This window comes from Bombyx mori, chromosome 2 (assembly GCF_030269925.1).
Source record: "Bombyx mori chromosome 2, ASM3026992v2".
Classification (NCBI taxonomy): Eukaryota; Metazoa; Arthropoda; class Insecta; order Lepidoptera; family Bombycidae; genus Bombyx; species Bombyx mori.
In genome coordinates, this window is record NC_085108.1 from 786,465 (window position 1) to 805,694 (window position 19,230).

A 19,230-nucleotide genomic window follows, 5' to 3' on the forward strand; every position below is an offset into this window, starting at 1 on the left:
ACGAGTATTTGTCTATTATATATTTACTAACAATCACGCCACGTTAACTGGTCCCGTGATAAGTTCGTAAGGAACTTGTGTTACAGGTACCAGATAACGGAAATAAATGTCAGATTTTTATTATACACATACATATTATATTTAATATTAAATATACATCCATAACCCTGGAAAAGACATTTATATTTCTCATACAAATATCTTCCCTTAGCGGGATTCGAACCCGCGACCCCCTTGTGTAGTGACCATGTCACTTACCACTACAACAGACGGCCTATAGTGTAGTCTTGGCGAAATATGTAACAATAGGACCATAATAATGTTGAAACTTATAATTTCAATTAATTATAGTCGAGTTCCGACTTTTTTTTTTTATTGCCTTTGTAGGCAGACGAGCGTACGGCCCACCTGATGGTAAGTGGTTACCGTCGCCCATGGACTTCAGCAATGCCAGGAGCAGAGCCAAGCCGCTGCCTACTGCGGGACCACTAGTACTAGTCTAAATACAAGAGAATAAAAAATAACTGTACGAGAAACAACTACATCCGACGTTATGTTACTGAGCTTGAAAAGCTAAAATCGAACTATTTCTAATTACTATAACAAATGTTCGTGCGTTTCGTGACGCACAGATTTCCTTACAAACATTATTAAGGAAGGAAATAGATATAGTTAAGTAAAGGAATTAATAGGTTAGGCATGAATGAGTTCGAATTGTGCAAGGAAATGTGGAACTTAGTGATTATTACTAAGTGCTTCAAAAATATTTACTGGGTAATCTATATTTATATCTAATATATAAAATTCTCGTGTCACAATGTTAGTTACCATACTCCTCTGAAATGGTTTGACCGATTTTTATGAAATTTTATATGCACGTTCAGTATGTCTGAGAATCGGCTACTATCTCTTTTTCATACCCCTAACTGATAAGAGTTGTCCACCTCTGACATTTATTATTTTTTTGACATATTTTTTTTGTTATAATAAGGCATGAATGAGATTTTGTTATTTTTATATTCCCTCATCGTTCACAGCGCTACATGCCTCTTTCACTCATTTACCACATCCTTACACACTTACAATAAGTTATTTTTTCTACTCTAGAAATTCTCTAGAAATCTTAAATATGGCAAAACAACGTTGGCCGGGTCAGCTAGTATTATATAAAAATGAATTGCTGTTCGTTAGTCTCGCTAAAACTCGAGAACAGCTGGACCGATTTGACTAATTTTGGTCTTGAATTATTTGTAGAAGTCCAGAGAAGGTTTAAAAGGAAGATAAATATGAAAATGCTCGGAATTAAATAAAAATAACAATTTTGTTTGCCCTTTGATGCGTCCCCAGTCGGACGGATTCCTTTTGTTTGTTTTAAGTTTATTTTATACAAAAGATAAGGTCCTTTATTTATCGATTGAGGCACTACGAAGTCTGCTGGGTCAGCTAGTCTGTATTATTTTTATTTTGCGGTTTCCAATACCGTACAAATTGAAAAACTAAATTTTTATGAATTTTTTTCGCGAGATATGTATTGGCAAATTGTTAAAGCTTTCTGACGCCAGAGATCAGGTATAATCTATGGAAACACGGAAAGCCCGGCAAAAAGGGACTTTTTGGCGGGAACGCGAGTTTTATTCTGTGATTTGTTTTATTTTGTCTCTTTAGTGTTTCTTCGAGTTTAAATGTGTAATAACGCTGGTTTATTAACTGTTTAATATCTGTGAAAGTGCACAAATGTGAGAAAATGTAACAAAGCCGCTGGACGTAGCTTCTCGGGATCCTCCAAAAAGTCCACTGAAAAAGTCTCAGTAAATGATCACCATTTTAATGAGATTACATCCCTTAACATCTCTCATTTAATTTCATTCCAATTGATTAAATTTCCTGTGTTTTTTATTATTCATAATTAAAACGGCGAATTATAAAAACCTTATCACTTGCCGCTGGCGAATGCACAAACCGTACCGGAGCCAAAAACTAAAGAAGAAGAAGAAGTAGGTAGCATTTGTTTCACGGCCGCCGACATTGTTTATGACATGGCCAATTAGCGTTTCAAACAATACTGTGAAACATGACGGCGAGAGATGTCCGTTACATAATAATTGACAGCATAAATCAGCTTAGAAAGTGACAGAATTAATATAATATCTCAGAGCGCTGCGGATATATGTCATTAATTATATAATTTATTAATTGTTGATCACTGTTTTATGCTGGCGGGGATTTGGTGATGAATTAAGGCGTTGGGATATCTACGTGACTCTTTTTTTTTTTAATTGTCTTGATGGGTTGACGAGCTCACAGCCCACCTGGTGTTATGTGGTTACTGGAGCCCATATATATCTACAACGTAAATGCGCCACCCACCTTGAGATATAAGTTCTAAGGTCTCAAGTATAGTTACAACGGCTGCCCCACCCTTCAAACCGAAACGCATTACTGCTTCACGGCAGAAATAGGCGGGGTGGTGGTACCTACCCATTATCTTACTTCTAAATTATAAATAGTACTGTTGTTTATCAAGCCAACAGTGTTAATAGATCTTGCAACAGCGTAAAAATATTGGAAACTCATCAAATCTATGAATCAACGTTTGAACCCTTCGAGTAATAAATCTTATACCTCCAGCAATTCTTGTATATTAATATATATATATAATCTGAATCTCGGAAACGGCTCCATCGATTTTCATAAAATTTAGTATACAGGGGATTTCGGGGGCGATAAATCGATCTAGGTACGATTTATTCTCAGAAAATGTTGTTTTATTCGTGTTTTCAATAATCGACTCTTCCCGACATCTATTGGCGAATAATAATACTATTTTTCTTAATTGAGGGCAACTAACCGCTTTAAAGACACAACAAGATGGCGTTATCATCATTAAATAAAAAAACCGGTCATCATCAAGTAGTATTTAAGGCATTATGAATTTGAGGTAACACATAAACCTCGCCGAATTACGGAAACCAAAAGCATCGTCCATTGTCTTAAAGTTCCACGCGTGTCTGCAGCGAATCAAACGACATCACGATTGGCGCTGGTTCGGTGCTGTCCAAAAACCCCTACATGCAGAGCCGGATTTAGACTTAATGCCGCTCATGGGCACCGGAAAAAAAGGCGCCCCAATACTGGAGTTTTATCTAAACTTATAGTTTATATATTTTATATATAAAATATTGATTTTAACTAATTTATTGCAGAAATTTTATCATAATTGTTAAACATTTATATTCAAAAAACATAAATAAATATTGTTTTTTTTTTCTATAATAACAATTATAAATTTTGCACGAAGGGTGACTCATAATTATATAACATAAAAAAAAACTAATTAAACTTCTTTAACTTCAGACAATGGAAAAATAGATTATATATTTTAAATGTCTAAGGAAATAAATTGATTAAATCATTTTGATTATTAATTTTTAGGTACCAAAAGTGCCAAGATTATAATTCACAAATAATGGATTAATTGAATTTGTTAAATTATCAAATAAACAGAAAATTATGAATTAAATATATTGAGCAATCTTGATAAGACTATAAAAATTTTTTACTTTCTACATTTTTTTGCCGCCCTAGGCACTTGCCCCGAGTAGCCCCTAGTTTAAATCCACCACTGCCTACATGGACTCAGCGATCGTATCACCCAGACCGGTCACCGGCGGCTGAACCAGCTCAACGACACTGGTCAGACTTAAATAACGCACTCGCAAATCGCGGTACAGTTCTGTCGGCGAGAAAGCGTAGGTTGAATGACATTTAGTTGCTTCAATTTTCGTGCGAAGCTGGGGGAATTGTTTTGCGCTGAGGCTAGATGATCGCATATCCGGCTATTTAAGGCTACAAGACCCTGGTTAATCAGTAGAACTGTCTTATAATATCTATCTTCTAATACTAGTGGTCGCTCAGTAGTCGAAATTAGACTATAATTAATTGAAATTATAAGTTTGAACATTATTAAGGTTCTATTGTCAAATACTTCTATAATTACAGATTTCGGCAAAGCTAAACTACAAACATTATTAACTATTGTCAATTTGACCACAGACTTTAACAATAAGCAAATGAGTATATGTGCATGTGTGTATCAAATACATGGTAGTGTGTGTAATGTTTTCTTTATTGATTTAATGTATCTTTTATGCATAATTAAAAAAATATTAGCATTGTGCACTCCTTCTCTATATTCTCTATAAGTGTGGGAAATTTCATACTCCTCCGTCCGCGCAATTTTCGTAAAAAGGGGTACAAAGTTTTTGTTTCACTTATGTGGTAGGTTCAAAAAATACCGCCATTTGCATTAATATTTTTTTTTATAATTTCAAATTGCAGTGTTACATTAAATAAGTTAGCTATGTCGTTTATGAATTCGTTTCACTTAGCAAGTTATTCGCTAAGTGTTTTGAGGGCCTGAATAGCTTAGAACAGTGTTTCCCAAACTTTTTTGTGCCATGCCCTACTGTAACATTTCTAAAAATTTTATGCCCCCGTGCATAATTTTTAACATTAAAAATTTTTGTTGTTCACTTAAAAACATAAATGATAGGTTTTAGGAATAAATCATAATGGAATTGTTATCAGAACACAGTAAGTAATATTTCAAAACATATGATAAAAAAGTGAAATTCAAATTCAAAATAATTTTAATACAAATTTTCTATATTAATTTAGTACGATTTCCCCCTTTGATTATCAAATTATCCAATTTGAGGCGTGGGCCCCATATTGGAAAACAAAGTTCCAGACTTATGGAATAATGTAGAGATACGATCTAATTGAAATGCGTGCAAACACACAACTTCAATATCCTGCTCTGTAATCACTTAGCACGAAGTTGGCTGAGACATGGGCCCGTCTTCTCGAAACCAATCAAGCAGATAAGCCGACTAGTGCGTAAGTGGTCCCCGAATGCACTTTCTCACGTCGAACGACAAGTATGAAGTTTTCTTCGCGGTCACGCTCCGATTGGCGGGTAAAAGTGTGTGATTGCACGCGATTGGTCAATTTATGGTTCGTTTTTACATTAAAACGCTATCTAGTCGTGATTTGTAATGAGTTACGCACCTTACGGGCATTACCGCCGTATTTGAAGGCACGTCCTCAAGGCGAAGTCAGAATAGCTCCCCGAGACTATTAGCAGATAGGCAGGCAAAAGAATTGGTGTCACTGAAGTTGCTATGATAGTAAAGGTTTTGATCGAATTAAACAAAATATCGGGTTTAATACATGAAACAGATTATTTTGTTATCATTCTTATCTGATCTAATTGTTCCCGATCCTGCGGACAGAATGGAAAGCAGTCGACGTCGCCCAAAACACGTCATCTCGGATCCCCTCGATCCACTAACGGTGCTTCTAGGTACTTCAAGCACCGGTCACCGTCGCTTGCGACGAAGGGCTCGACGAGTAAATTAACTCTCAGACACAGCCCACTGAGTTTCTCGCTGGATCTTCTCAGTGGGTCGCGTTTCCGATCCTGTGGTAGATTCTGCGAAGCACTGCTCTTGCTACGGTTCGTGTTAGCAACGTCGTCAGGTTTGAGCCCCGTGAGCTCACCTACTAGTTACGGTTACGCTGGAATAGCCTCTCCAGGCTACCAGCTTAGGAAGGAAAAAAATATATTTATATATATCGAATTGTTGTCGTAGAAAATTGGAAGAACTTGAAAGATTAGCTTATTAAAATCAGGAAATGTTTTCACGAACAAACAAAAAAATGACGCTAACTGTTTTATCTGCCCGTTTTTATACGTATAAATAAGAAGTGTCTGAATCCTTATCTATCTCTACAAAACTTGCATACGCCCCGTCATGACCTATGCAAGTGTAGTGTTCGCTCACGCGGCCCGCATACACTTAAAATCATTCCAAGTCATTCAATCCCGTTTTTGCAGGATAGCCGTCGGAGCCCCGTGGTTCGTCAGGAATGTCGACCTCCATGACGACCTGGACTTAGAGTCCATCAGTAAGTATCTGCAGTCGGCGTCCATGCGCCACTTCGATAAAGCGGCACGACACGAGAACCCTCTCATCGTGGCCGCCGGTAACTACATTCCCGATCCTGCGGACAGAATGGAAAGCAGTCGACGTCGCCCAAAACACGTCATTTCGGATCCTCCCGATCCACTAACGGTGCTTTTAGGTACTTCAAGCACCGGTCACCGTTCTCGTCGAACCCGTCGCTTGCGACGAAGGGCTCGACGAGTAAATTAACCCTCAGACACAGCCCACTGAGTTTCTCGCCGGATCTTCTCAGTGGGTCGCGTTTCCGATCCGGTGGTAGATTCTGCGAAGCACGACTCTTGCTAGGGTTCGTGTTAGCAACATCGTCAGGTTTGAGCCCCGTGAGCTCACCTACTAAAGTTAGGGTTACGCTGACATAGCCTCTCAAGGCTATCAGCTTAGGTAGGAAAAAAAAAAAAAACCTTATCTATATATTAATACGTGAAGCAAAAACTTTGTATCCCTTTTTACGAAATTTGCGCGGACGGAGAAGTATGAAATTTTCCACACTTATAGAGAAGAAGTGCACAATGCTAATATTTTTTTAAAATAATGCATAAAAAATATTTTAAATCAATAAAGAAAACATTACACACACTACATACCATGTATTTGACGCACACACGCATGCGTACTATTTATTGTCAAACTTTTGTTCTTGACGTCTGTTGTCAAATTGAGAATAGATTAAATATTGTTTGTCTTTGTTAATATTTTTTATAGGGTAGTCTTGGCGAAATTTGTGATTATAGAAGTATAAAATACAATCATAATAGTGTACAAACTTACAATTCCAATTAATTATAGTCGAATTTCGACTACTGCGGGACCTCTAGTTTTTACAATTGTCTAATTTTAAAAGTGGTGTAAGTCCATTTACAGCACATAAATATGTGTTATCGTTGTCTAATTAGCCAAAAACTAATTCATATAAAAAAATTAAATGTTGATAAAACAATAGAAACAATGCCAGACCTCATATGGTTTGCCTGTATTTTTAAATCAACAAATATAGTAGTAACCTTTAATTTTCTCGAAACAAAAGAAAATGGACTTACACCACTTTCAAAATAGACGGTCCAGACATATGAACGAAAAATCAGGAAATGTTTTCACGAACAAACAATAAAATGACGCTAACTGTTTTATCTGCCCGTTTTTTATACCTATAAATAAGAAGGGTCTGAATCCTTATTCAGTTAAATATACAAATGTTTTCGTATCATTGTACGTACGATACTCTAGTTGATTCGTTTGATCTTCATTAAACAAGCGTGCTTGTTCACTTTCTATTCGTTGCGCAAAACCAAAGCAAGCGTCACGCTCGTGGAATCACAAATATACTAGAGGTCCCGCAGTAGTTGAAATTCGACTATAATTAATTGGAATTGTAAGTTTGTACACTATTATGATTGTATTTTATACTTCTATAATCACAAATTTCGCTAAGGCTACCCTATTAAAAAATATTAATAAAGACAAACAATATTTAATCTATTCTCAGTATGACCACAGACGTCAAGAACAAAAGTTTGACAATAAATAGTATGCATGCGTGTGTGCGTCAAATACATGGTATGTAGTGTGTGTAATGTTTTCTTTATTGATTTAATGTATCTTTTATGCATTATTTAAAAAAAATATTAGCATTCTGCACTTCTTCTCTGTATTCTCTATAAGTGTGGAAAGTTTCATACTCCTCCGTCCGTGCAATTTTCGTAAAAGGGATACAGAGTTTTTGCTTCACGTATTAATATATAGATACTCGTATACGCGAAACGGACTCTTGTAGTCTAATCTTAACGCGATGGCTGCGTTATGCAGGCTAAAAAACCCCACATGCGACTATTCCCAGTGTGTTTAGTGAGTGTTTTTTTAACGTTCTCGATAGCGTAAAAGTTAACTCAAATTTTTGTGGAGTTGTAACAGATGCCAGTTTGCCACTAGGGGCGCTGTTCTAACTAACTCAATCGCACTAATCACACTTTTTTTTCCTACCTAAGCTGAGAGCCTTGAGAGGCTATTTCAGCGTAACCTTAACTAGTAGGTGAGCTCACGGGGCTCAAACCTGACGACGTTGCTTACACGAACCCTAGCAAGAGCCGTGCTTCGCAGAATCTACCACCGGATCGGAAACGCGACCCGCTGAGAAGATCCAGCGAGAAACTTAGTGGGCTGTGTCTGTGGGTTAATTTACTCGTCGAGCCCTTCGTCGCAAGCGACGGATTCGACGAGTACGATGACCGGATCCCAGTGTGTTTAGTGCGAGTTTTTTAACTTCTCGATCACGTAAAAGTTAACTCAAATTTGTATGGAGTTGAAACAGTTGCCAGTTTGCCACTAGGGGCGCTGTTCGCACTGAGTGCAATGTTTGGAAACGTCATCCTCCTGGCGGAGTCTTTGCTCGACCACCTGTCCTGGTGAAGCTGAATAGGCCTTCGGGCCACCAATAATCCTTCCTTCATAAAAAAATCTGATATACGAATAAAGCCAGTCTATTTAGAGAAAGACCAAAAAATTGTAGGTAAGTTTTAGAATAAAATGAGCTTTAACAGAATTTCTTCACAATGATGACATAAGATAATGCTATCGATCATCAATGGGTATTAAACAGAAAAATAATAGAATAATGCTTAAGAAAGAAGATTAAAATAATAATATATTATTGTGTAGTTTGAAAACTAAGAAAGAAGTTACTTCGATGGCTGGGTCGATGTTCGAATCCTAAATCGCTCTAATTAAATTCGCACTAAGCTCCAGTTCACATCAGAAAACATTTGTGGAGATGTTTTAAGTGCGTATCTATCTATCTATATATATATATATAAAAATGAATTGCTGTTCGTTAGTCTCGCTAAAACTCGAGAACGGCTGGACCGATTTGGCTAATTTTGGTCTTGAATTATTCGTGGAAGTCCAGAGAAGGTTTAAGAGGTGAATAAATATGAAAATGCTCGAAATTATATAAAAACAAACAATTTTGTTTTTCCTTTGATTTGTCCCCTGTCGGACGGATTCCTTTTGTTTTTTTTAAAGTTTATTTTATATTAAAGTTTAGGTCTTTTATTTATTTGAATGAGGCACTACGAAGTCTGCCGGGTCAGCTAGTATTTATATAAAAATGAATCTGACTAATGTATGTACGCCCATAACTCCAGAACGCCGTTTGGCGAAAAATTGGATAATTCTTTTTTTGTCGTGTTGATTATTGTCAGGAGAAGGTAATTATGAAAAAAAATATTAAGAAAATTGCGCGGCAAATTGGAAATTTTAAGAAAACTTAACCACCATTTTAAAGTTTGTAATGGCGTTTGACATAACATTGACAGAATGCGTGCAGCAAATATCAGATACTAATATATAAATCTACAGTTGTTTTTTACGGATGTTCCGTTATAACTACTGAACCATGCATCCGATTGACTTGAAACTTGGTATCCATGTAGAAAATACATGTACTTAATGGACAGGCTTAATATTTATATGAGTGTCGAACTCCCTAATAATAATGACAATAAATAATAATGTTAATTTCAAATGCCCAGCGAAGCGGGCGAATACGGCTAGTCAATAATAAAACATATTCCCAGAAGCGAAGTGAGGGCGGGTCGCTAGTATTGTTAGAAAAATTGGCATCTGCCTGTGGGGTTCGAACATCGACACAGTGGCATCGCTGGGCACAAATGAACCCGGGCGTCTTATCCTTTAGGCCGCGGCGACTTCATTAATATTTAGGATCTTCAACCCACATAGCAATTAACGTTCATTAGATATGTTAATTTAGTATATTAAAGTTTATGAATCTCGATTTCAGTCTGCCAAGAAGCGACTAGCTTTCTTGAATTAAAGTATTTATAATGTCAAATTTACACACGATGGTCGTTTTTACGTACATCATTAAGATAGCACGTTAATTATTGCTAGAGGTCCCGCAGTAGTCGAAATTCGACTATAATTAATTGGAATTGTAAGTTTGTACACTATTATGATTGTATTTTATACTTCTATAATCACAAATTTCGCCAAGACTACGCTATAGAAAAATATTAACAAAGACAAACAATATTTAATCTATTCTCAATTTGACAACAGACGTAAAGAACAAAAGTTTGACAATAAATAATATGCATGCGTGTGTGCGTCAAATACATGGTATGTAGTGTGTGTATTGTTTTCTTTATTGATTTAATGTATCCTTTATTCATTATTTAAAAAAAATATTAGCATTGTGCACTTCTTCTCTATATTCTTTATAAGTGTGGGAAATTTCATACTCCTCCGTCCGCGCAATTTTCGTAAAAAGGGATACAAATTTTTGCTTCCCGTATTAATATATAGATTAACTAGCTGACCCGACAGACTTCGTAGTGCCTCAATCGATAAATAAAATACCTAAACTTTTGTACAAAATAAACTTAAAACAAACAAAAAGAAATCCGTCCGACGGGGGACACATCAAAGGAAAAACAAAATTGTTATTTTTATTTATTTCCTTCATTTTCATTTTCATAATATGTATAATGATTCTCGGGATCCTCCAAAAAGTCCACTGAAAAAATCTTAGTAAATGACCACCATTTTAATGAGATTATATTTCATCCCATATATCTCAATTCATTTCATTTAATTTCATCCCAGTTGATTAATGTCTCAAATTAATCATCTTCATTTCATTTCACTCCATAATATCATTTTTCATAAAAATATGATTAATTTAAATTAAAATAAACACTTGATCTAAAGGTCTTAGTTACCAGGTCATAAAATCCCTTAAAAAAAAAAGAAATCTGTGATTATAATTAGAAGTATATTAAATAGCCTTTGACAATAAATAATAAATAAATATTTACTAACAATCACGCCACGTTAACTGGTCCCGTGATAAGTTCGTAAAGAACTTGTGTTACAGGTACCAGATAACGGAAATAAATGTAAGATTTTTATTATACACATACATATATTTAATAGACATCCATAACCCTGGAAAATACATTTATATTTATCATACAAATATCTTCCCTTGGCGGGATTCGAACCCGCGACCCCCCTGTGTAGTGACCATGTCACTTACCACTACACCAGACGGCCGACAATAGAACGATAAGAATGTTCAAACTTATAATTTCATTGAATTAGTCGAATTTCGACTACTGAGGGACCTCTCTAGTTATGATAAATGTGGAAAAAATTTATTGGTACCAGTGGTAGTACGAGGGTGACGCGAATTGGACCAACGTCAGCGACTTATCAATAATTACGTAAGACTTCGCAATGAGTTGGGCAAGGCTCCGTGGAAAGTTTGCCGGGCGCTATCAAGGCTGCGTACCGGCGATTACTTAAACGTAACTTGCATTTAGTTTAATAGACAATTTTAACGAAAACAGAGCGTTTAGTGCGAGCTTTTAAACGTTCTCGATAGCGTAAAAGTTAACTCATATTTGTGTGGAGTTAGAACAGCGCTCCTAGCGGCAAACGTAGGCAAACGTTACAAACTCCATACGAATTTGATTTTTTTTACACTACCTAAGCTGATAGCCTTGAGAGGCTATATCAGCGTCGCCTTAACTAGTAGGTGAGCTCACGGGGCTCAAACCTGATGACGTTGCTAACACGAACCCTAGCAAGAGCCGTGCTTCGCAGAATCTACCACCGGATCGGAAACGCGAGAAACTCTGTGCGCTGTATCTGAGGGCTAATTTACTCGTCGAGCCCTTCATCGCAAGCGACGGGTTCGACGAGAACGATGACCGGTGCTTAAGGTAACTAAAAGCACCGTTAGTGGATCGGGAGGATCCGAAATGACGTGCTTGGGGCGACGTCGACTGCTTTCCATTCTTTCCGCACGATCGGGAATGTAGTTACCGGCGGCCGCGATGAGAGGGTTCTCGTGTCGTACCGCTTTATCGAAGTGGACCTGAATTTCAGTTAACTTATACGCTATCGCGAACGTTAAAAAAACTCGCACTAAGCACATCATTTCAAAGGAGACTGTCTTTACTTTTTTCGTCTATAAAATTTTGACAATTTGTTTCAGTGAACAATGAGCTATTCCTTTGGCTGATTTTAATCTTAACAGTGATATAAACAGAATCAGATGTCCAGTGACATCTTCATCTTTTATTGTAAGATTTAATTTCTATTCTGTAAGGTAGATATACTGTGCCTCCTTAATCTAGGAGTTTGACAATAAAAAAAACATGTGTGCAATTCACACGTGGTAGAAGTGAAACCTTCCAAAATTAAAATACAATTATCCCAAACGTCTTAAGTATATGTAAAATTTTGTCATTAGTAAATAATTGTAAGGTAGCGCCCTCTGTGAATTGATATTTTAATTTCACGTATAATCCTAAATTAAAATTCACTACAAGAGCTTTCATACACACGTTAGTATTAAAAAATCTCACAGATGCCGCTGTATTAAATAGTATGTATATTTCTGTCTCATTCTTTGCTGGCTTCATCCTACACATTTTTGTATTTGTGTCTCTTACCTGTCGTTTTTTCCGTTGCATCCGGTTTTAAATCACGACGATTCTAAAGAAGTTTTCACTTCAAAATTTTGCCGCCCTAGGGCCAGACCTCACGGGCCTAGACGTAAATCCATCACTGCATACCAGCGCGCGACAAGAAAAGAAAGAAAACCCTCACGAGAAACAAACAAAACGAATCCAATTTAATATAAAGAACACGCGAAAAACGAAAATAAATACCAACCATCAACAATAAATTACGAAACACTTAAAAATAAAGTTTATTAATTATATAAAAACTCTAAAAATAAAAGTAAAAACTAATTTTGTCGGGGTACCGAAGCGATACTAATTGTTTAGCGTTAGATTGTGCTCACGGGCAGACGCGTTAGTATTATCTGACGCTTACCTTAATTATAAATATCTGGGTTCTGTCAGCTGGGTTCGCACCAATATTACTGCTTCGTTGAACTAGTCTATACTAATATTATAAAGAGGAAAGATTTGTTGGTTTGCTTCTATTGAATAGGCTCCGAAACTACTGAACCGATTTGAAAAATTCTTTCACTGTTTGGAAGCTACACTATTCCCGGGTGACATAGGCTATAATCTTTTTTGAAAAAAATTAGGGATCCTTACTAAAACTCCAATAATGTAACCCAAGGTGTAAAAAAAATATCTAAAATACGTCGCGTGCCCTGCGAAAACTATTGATGATAGAATAAAATAATTTACAACGATTTTGTAGAACACATAATTATTTATAAAAAGTGTCGCGACAGCATGTGTTTAACTGTTCTTATATTTAAAAAAATAAAACAACGTCAAATATCGTTGAAATTTTTGATAGAGACCCGAGCGGAGCCGGAGCGGTCTGCTAGTTTTTGATACGCTTTTATTAGCTTCAGACGTATGTATGTTTGTAACGGAATCTTTGAACATGATTTTGGCCCCCTTCAAAACGTCGGATTAACTCGAAATTTGGTAGACTTATTAAGGAACGAAAGAAACCGAACAGTGAAAAAAAAAATTGAAATAATTTCAATTCAACTAAAAAATGAAAAATAAATAATAGTTTAAAAAAAACTAACAAAATACGCTTTTATGGAGCATACGGCCCACCTGATGGTAAGTGGTTACCGTCGCCCATGGACTTCAGCAATGCCAGGGGCAGAGCCAAGCCGCTGCCTACCGTTAAGTACTCTCCGCAAGCCTCTTTTAAAGAAGGACATGTCATGGCGCTCGGAAAACACCGTGGAGGGGAGCTCATTCCATAGCCGGATGGTACGTGGTAAAAAAGGATCTCTGGAAGCGCACTGTGGATGACCGCAGTGGCTCCAGGTAGTATGGATGAACTCTACTCCGGTGGCGGGCGTTGAGATGGTAAAAACGAGATGGTGGTATCAAGCCTTATATTGTGGTCTCTAATCCTTTTAAGGCGATTTTGAGATAATAAGTCTAAGCTCTTCTATTCGTCTCCTATCGTTGGGATAATAGTGGAATTCACATTAGCAAGTCCGCTAGGGTTGCCAGGTTTTTTTTTGTGTAAATACAGGATATTTAGATAAAGTTTAATAGAGTTTTTTCTTTTACAATTAGTTGAAGCTTTTGACAATTTTCAAAGAATATAAACGTTTTTGGGTTAGTATTCAATCCCTCGAAAGCTATATTTAAAATCAAACTTAAATTAAATTAGGAAATTTTTATACCACGAGCGTCAGGGCTGTGAAGTGTTCTGTGTAAGAACTAATAGTCCAAGATCCCAGGGCTCCCAGACGTCACGTATTTTCTCACGAACGAAATGTGGCCGATTGCGTAGTGTTAGTATGTACTTAGAAAGCATGCCTACCTGCTACCTTGCTTAGACGGCCAATTTTCAGGTATCAGGTACTCAAGGTACATAAAATCATTACCTACTTCACGTATTTTATGAAAGCTGATTTTTACGTATATTTTAGGCAATATCCTTAAAAATAAGTCGCCAATACTCCCGGACACTTTCCGTCGGCCGAGTTGCTTTGCAGACGCTTTAAAGGGCCAATCATCCCCTAAATTCAATTTATTACCTCTGTGGGTAAGAGCGCGAGGGCATTATCCACGTGCATGAGACTGAGTGAGACATGTATTAGGATATATTGACTTCTCTGTCTCTCTGTCTCTCTATCTCTCTCTTACAGTTGACACATATCAATTAATTATTAATATTAAAAGAAAATCAGTTAAAAATTAAATAATCAGGTAAATAATTAATCAAATTATATATAGGAATTGGCCCTATTGGATACCTGAAAATTGGCCGTCTAAGCAAGGTAGCAGGTAGGCACGCATTCTTAGTACATACTAACACTGCGCAATCGGCCATATTTCGTTCGTCAGAAAATTACGTGACGTCTGGGGGCCCCGGGATCTTACTCTATAAAACATGTTTAGGCAAATCTTAATAGCATCGTGTTCACAATAGATTGAAGCTTTTGACGCTTTTCCCAGAATATAAACGTATTGGTTGAAGGCTCCGAAAGCTTTGTTTGAAATCAAACTTACAATAAATTACGAATTTTTTATACTTAATAATTAATTATTGTTTTTTTTTGTTGCATCTCTAGAATCATACAAATAATGATTTCTCTGTAAATACTGAAGTAGGATCAAAGAGTAGACATAATATAACAATTTAACAAAAAAATATTGTATTATTTACATATTGTTTTAAAATGGAAATAGTATTTTGACTAGTGCAATTATTTTTGTTAATAGTTAATAGCACATGACGGAAAAACATGTTAACCTTGTATTTGTCAATAATATTTTAACTCGCAAGTTTTATTGCGTTATTAACAGTGGTATTGTTAACCCAAAACACGTCATTACGGATCCTCCCGATCCATTAACGGTGCTTTTAGGTACCACAAGCACCGGTCATCGTCCTCGTCGAACCCGTCGCTTGCGACGAAGGGCTCGACGAGCGAATTAACCCACAGACACAGCCCACTGAGTTTCTCGCCGAATCTTCTCAGTGGGTCGCGTTTCCGATCCGATGGTAGATTCTGTGAAGCACTGATCTTGCTAGGGCCAGTGTTAGCAACACTCCGGTTTGAGCCCCGTGAGCTCACCTACACGTTAGGGCGAAGCTGAAATAGCCTCTCAAGGCTATCAGCACAGGTAACCTGAACGGGGAGTACCAATATCCTGCCTATTGCTGCCACGAAGTAGGGTGGGTTTCCAAAATCCATCCATCGACAATGAGATTAAGTTTTTCTCCAGCTACACAAACATATAGTTACTCGCACGTAGCTGACGACAAGTAATGTAGACATGTAGACATTACTTAAGCCAATTAACGTACAAATTATTGGTTACCCTATTCTCCGGGCTTCGTGGGAAAAACGACAGGTAATAACTACCAATCCATATTGGCTTTCATTTCGATTTCTAGCACGCGTTGAATTTCTAAAACTGAGCGTTTTATTGGCTTACTCCGGCCGAGGAAACTTTTGTTCTTGTCAATAGCATCGTCAATAAACAGCTGTCAGATGTCGGAGATTTTCATAATAGTGATATAGATTGGGTAATCTGATATAGCTTTACGATAAGTTTTTTTTAAATAATAAACGCTTTAGTATTAACAAAATGTTCACGAACACGATTATTGACAAATCCGTAGTTTCGTAATAACAATCATACTGTAACCTCAATTCAAACTCAAACAGGTTCTCCTGCTCAAAGTGCAGTCAGCGCTTACTAAAAAAAAGTACACAAAAAAAGTTACGTAACAACGCATAACGAGGTGGCGACCTGTGCCTCGTTAATTAAAAAAAAAACAAAATAACTGTCATTAACGTCACTTGTCAAAATTAAGAACGCGTTGCACGGATCAACTCACTTTTTCCGAATTATTTTCCTGGTTTTCCGTCGGTGCACTCGCGCGTGAGGTCTCTTTGAGGTTTTTCTTTATATATATATTTTTTTTATGTAACAGAGCCACGGCCGATCGTCGTGAAGGCTCTCGCGGACTGAACCGTTCGCTTTTCGAGTCAGCGTAGACGCAATCATAAAGGTTGGGTTTAGATTGGAGATTTTTTTTTTGCGACTACTAAGCAAATTTTTTGCTTATTTTGTTTTATTGCCCTTGTAGGCAGACGAGCATACGGCCCACTTTTTTTTGTTTTTTTTATTGCTTAGATGGGTGGACGAGCTCACAGCCCACCTGGTGTTAAGTGGTTACTGGAGCCCATAGACATCTACGACGTAAATACGCCACCCACCTTGAGATATCAGTTCTAAGGTCTCAGTATAGTTACAACAGCTGCCCCGCCCTTCAAACCGAAACGCATTACTGCTTCACGGCAAAAATAGGCAGGGTGATGGTACCCGTACCACCCGTGCGGACTCACAAGAGGTCCTACCACCAGTGATTACGCAAATTATAATTTTGCGAGTTTGATTTTCATTACACGATGTTATTCCTTCACCGTGGAAGTCAATCGTGAACATTTGTTTAGTACGTATTTCATTAGAAAAATTGGTACCCGCCTGGGATTCGAACACCGGTGCATCGCTCAAAACGAATGCACCGGACGTCTTATCCTTTAGGCCACGATGAAGACAGAAGTGATTATGATTATAAAATTAATCAATAGCAGTGTAATTGATACTTGAAAAGCGCGTTTTCTTGAGCCCGTAAATATCAATCATAAAATGAATGCGTATTGAGACATATGAGAATTAAAGGTGTAACTTCTAATAGCTTGTAGTACTTGTAGCTTTCTTTTTTTTGGCTAAGAGGTTACCGTCACCCATGGACTTCAACAGTGCCAGGGGCAGAGCAAAACTGCTGCCTAACGGTAAGTAATCTCCACAAGCCTCGTTTGAAGAAGGACATGTCATAGCGCTCGTGAAGCACCGTGGAGGGGAGCTCATTCCAAAACCGCCAAAAAAGTTATCTGGAAACGTACTGTCAAAATCAGGTCGGTGGTTATTAAGTCAAACATTATTGTTATGATTGAGATGGAAACAAATAGTATATTGTGCACCGAGGGAGAAAAGTAAGGGTGGCAAGCACGCGGGATGAGATGTCCTACTTTTTTCCCGCAGTGCACATACTATTTTTTCTCCTATCAGGCCGAAAGTTCGTGGAGTACCGAGCCGGGGTCCAGGGGCGAAGTCTCGGTGGGGTCCCGGGGCGGAGCCCGGGGTGGGGAGGCTCATAAAAAAACAATTTAAATGTTTTTTAATTGTTACATAAACTACTACTAATTGAATAAGAACTGTCTGATGAACTCATCTTTGTTTAATACTTCACTATTAAATTTTATTGCCTTTTGTTTATTTCACTTTTACACTAAGCACAATACCTATTGCAAATTACCCGAGCACAACAATGGCGTAGAATTTTAGGTGCGTGAGAGCAGACGTAGACACTAATGTGCATGCGCACTTGTCAGTACCCAGGGAGGAAAACCGAACTTTCGGCGTAGGTAGGAGAAAAAAACTCTTGCGAATGAATCGCGTAAAATATTTCACCAATCGAGACGCGTCTTTATGTGCATACCGCACGCACACAGCCGCAGCTAATACGGTGCACGCACACATAAATCTGTGAGAATGCATTGTCAATACCAAGCAATACGAACCAACTGTCTTTGTTTGCGGCCTCAAGTACTTTTTTTGTGAATTGTGCTGTGATTTTATTGAATTTATGTCACATTTTTTAAATAATTCTATTCTTGTATTAATTACTAGCGGCCCGCTCCGGCTCCGCTCGGGTCTTTAACAAAAATTTCAACGACGTTGTTTTATTTTTTAAAATAAAAGAACACTTATTGCGGCATAAATATAATAGTTAGACATATGCTGTCGGGACACTTTTATAAATAATAATAATATGTTCTACAATGTCGTAGTACATATTTTTATTCTATCATCAATAGTTTTCGCAGGGCACGCGATGTAAAGAATATTTTAGGTATTTTTTTACACCTTGGGTTACATTATCGGAGTTTTAGTAAGGATCCCTAATTTTTTTCAAAAAAGATTAAAGCCTATGTCACTCGGGAATAGTGTAGCTTCCAAACAGTGAAAGACTTTTTGAAATCGGTTCAGTAGTTTCGGAGCCTATTCAATACAAACAAACAAACAAATCTTTCCTCTTTATAATATTAAGTATACTTAGTCTGGCCATAAATACTGTTACAATTAAAAATAAACAAAATATTACATTTGAATTTGGAATCTGTCATTTTGATATGATTGCTCATTGAGTTTTCTCATTTTGGCGCCAATACATTGTACAATATTTGGCGATATTAAAATGGAGTGGGGTGATAAAGAGAACCGAATCGCTGTGATTGCATTACACAAAGTAGGTATGGAACCAAATGCAATTTTTAAAACTCTCCATACGCTTGGTATTAGTAAAATTAATGTTTAATATAATTTAATGACATTTTGTTTACTATACATAATTTAATATAATGTATGACCCCCCTTCATAAATTATACCGTCGTGGCTCGGTCTATCGTACCTACGTGGACATGTCATTGTTTTCAATGGAATTTATGAAGCTCTCTGGAAAGCTCTGGAAGAGATCGCTTTTAGCGATAAGAGCCCTGTACAACTATATCTGCTTGTTGATTGTTTTTTTAAAAAATGTAAATTGTGTTTTGGTGTGCAATAGAGTGTATTCTCACTCTCTCTTTCTTTTCCGTCTCTTTCTCTAACAGAAGGTTTTGTTCATCAACAATTAAAACAA

At 37.1% G+C, this 19,230-nt stretch overlaps 1 protein-coding gene across 3 annotated transcripts in view; it reads right to left on the reverse strand.

Moving 5' to 3' along the window:
* The window catches only part of LOC101740962 (zinc finger CCCH domain-containing protein 13), a 69,769-nt gene extending 53,251 nt beyond the window's left edge, over nt 1-16,518 (reverse strand). The window contains exon 1 of one of the 3 annotated variants that reach the window (XM_012689412.4): nt 16,362-16,518. The gene's annotated coding sequence lies outside the window, so the exon portion shown is untranslated. Of the gene's footprint in view, nt 1-16,168; nt 16,234-16,361 lie in introns of those variants that run through there. The other 2 variants (XM_012689413.4, XM_062672355.1) reach the window with 2 other exon arrangements.
* Nucleotides 16,519-19,230: the final 2,712 nt, after the last annotated feature.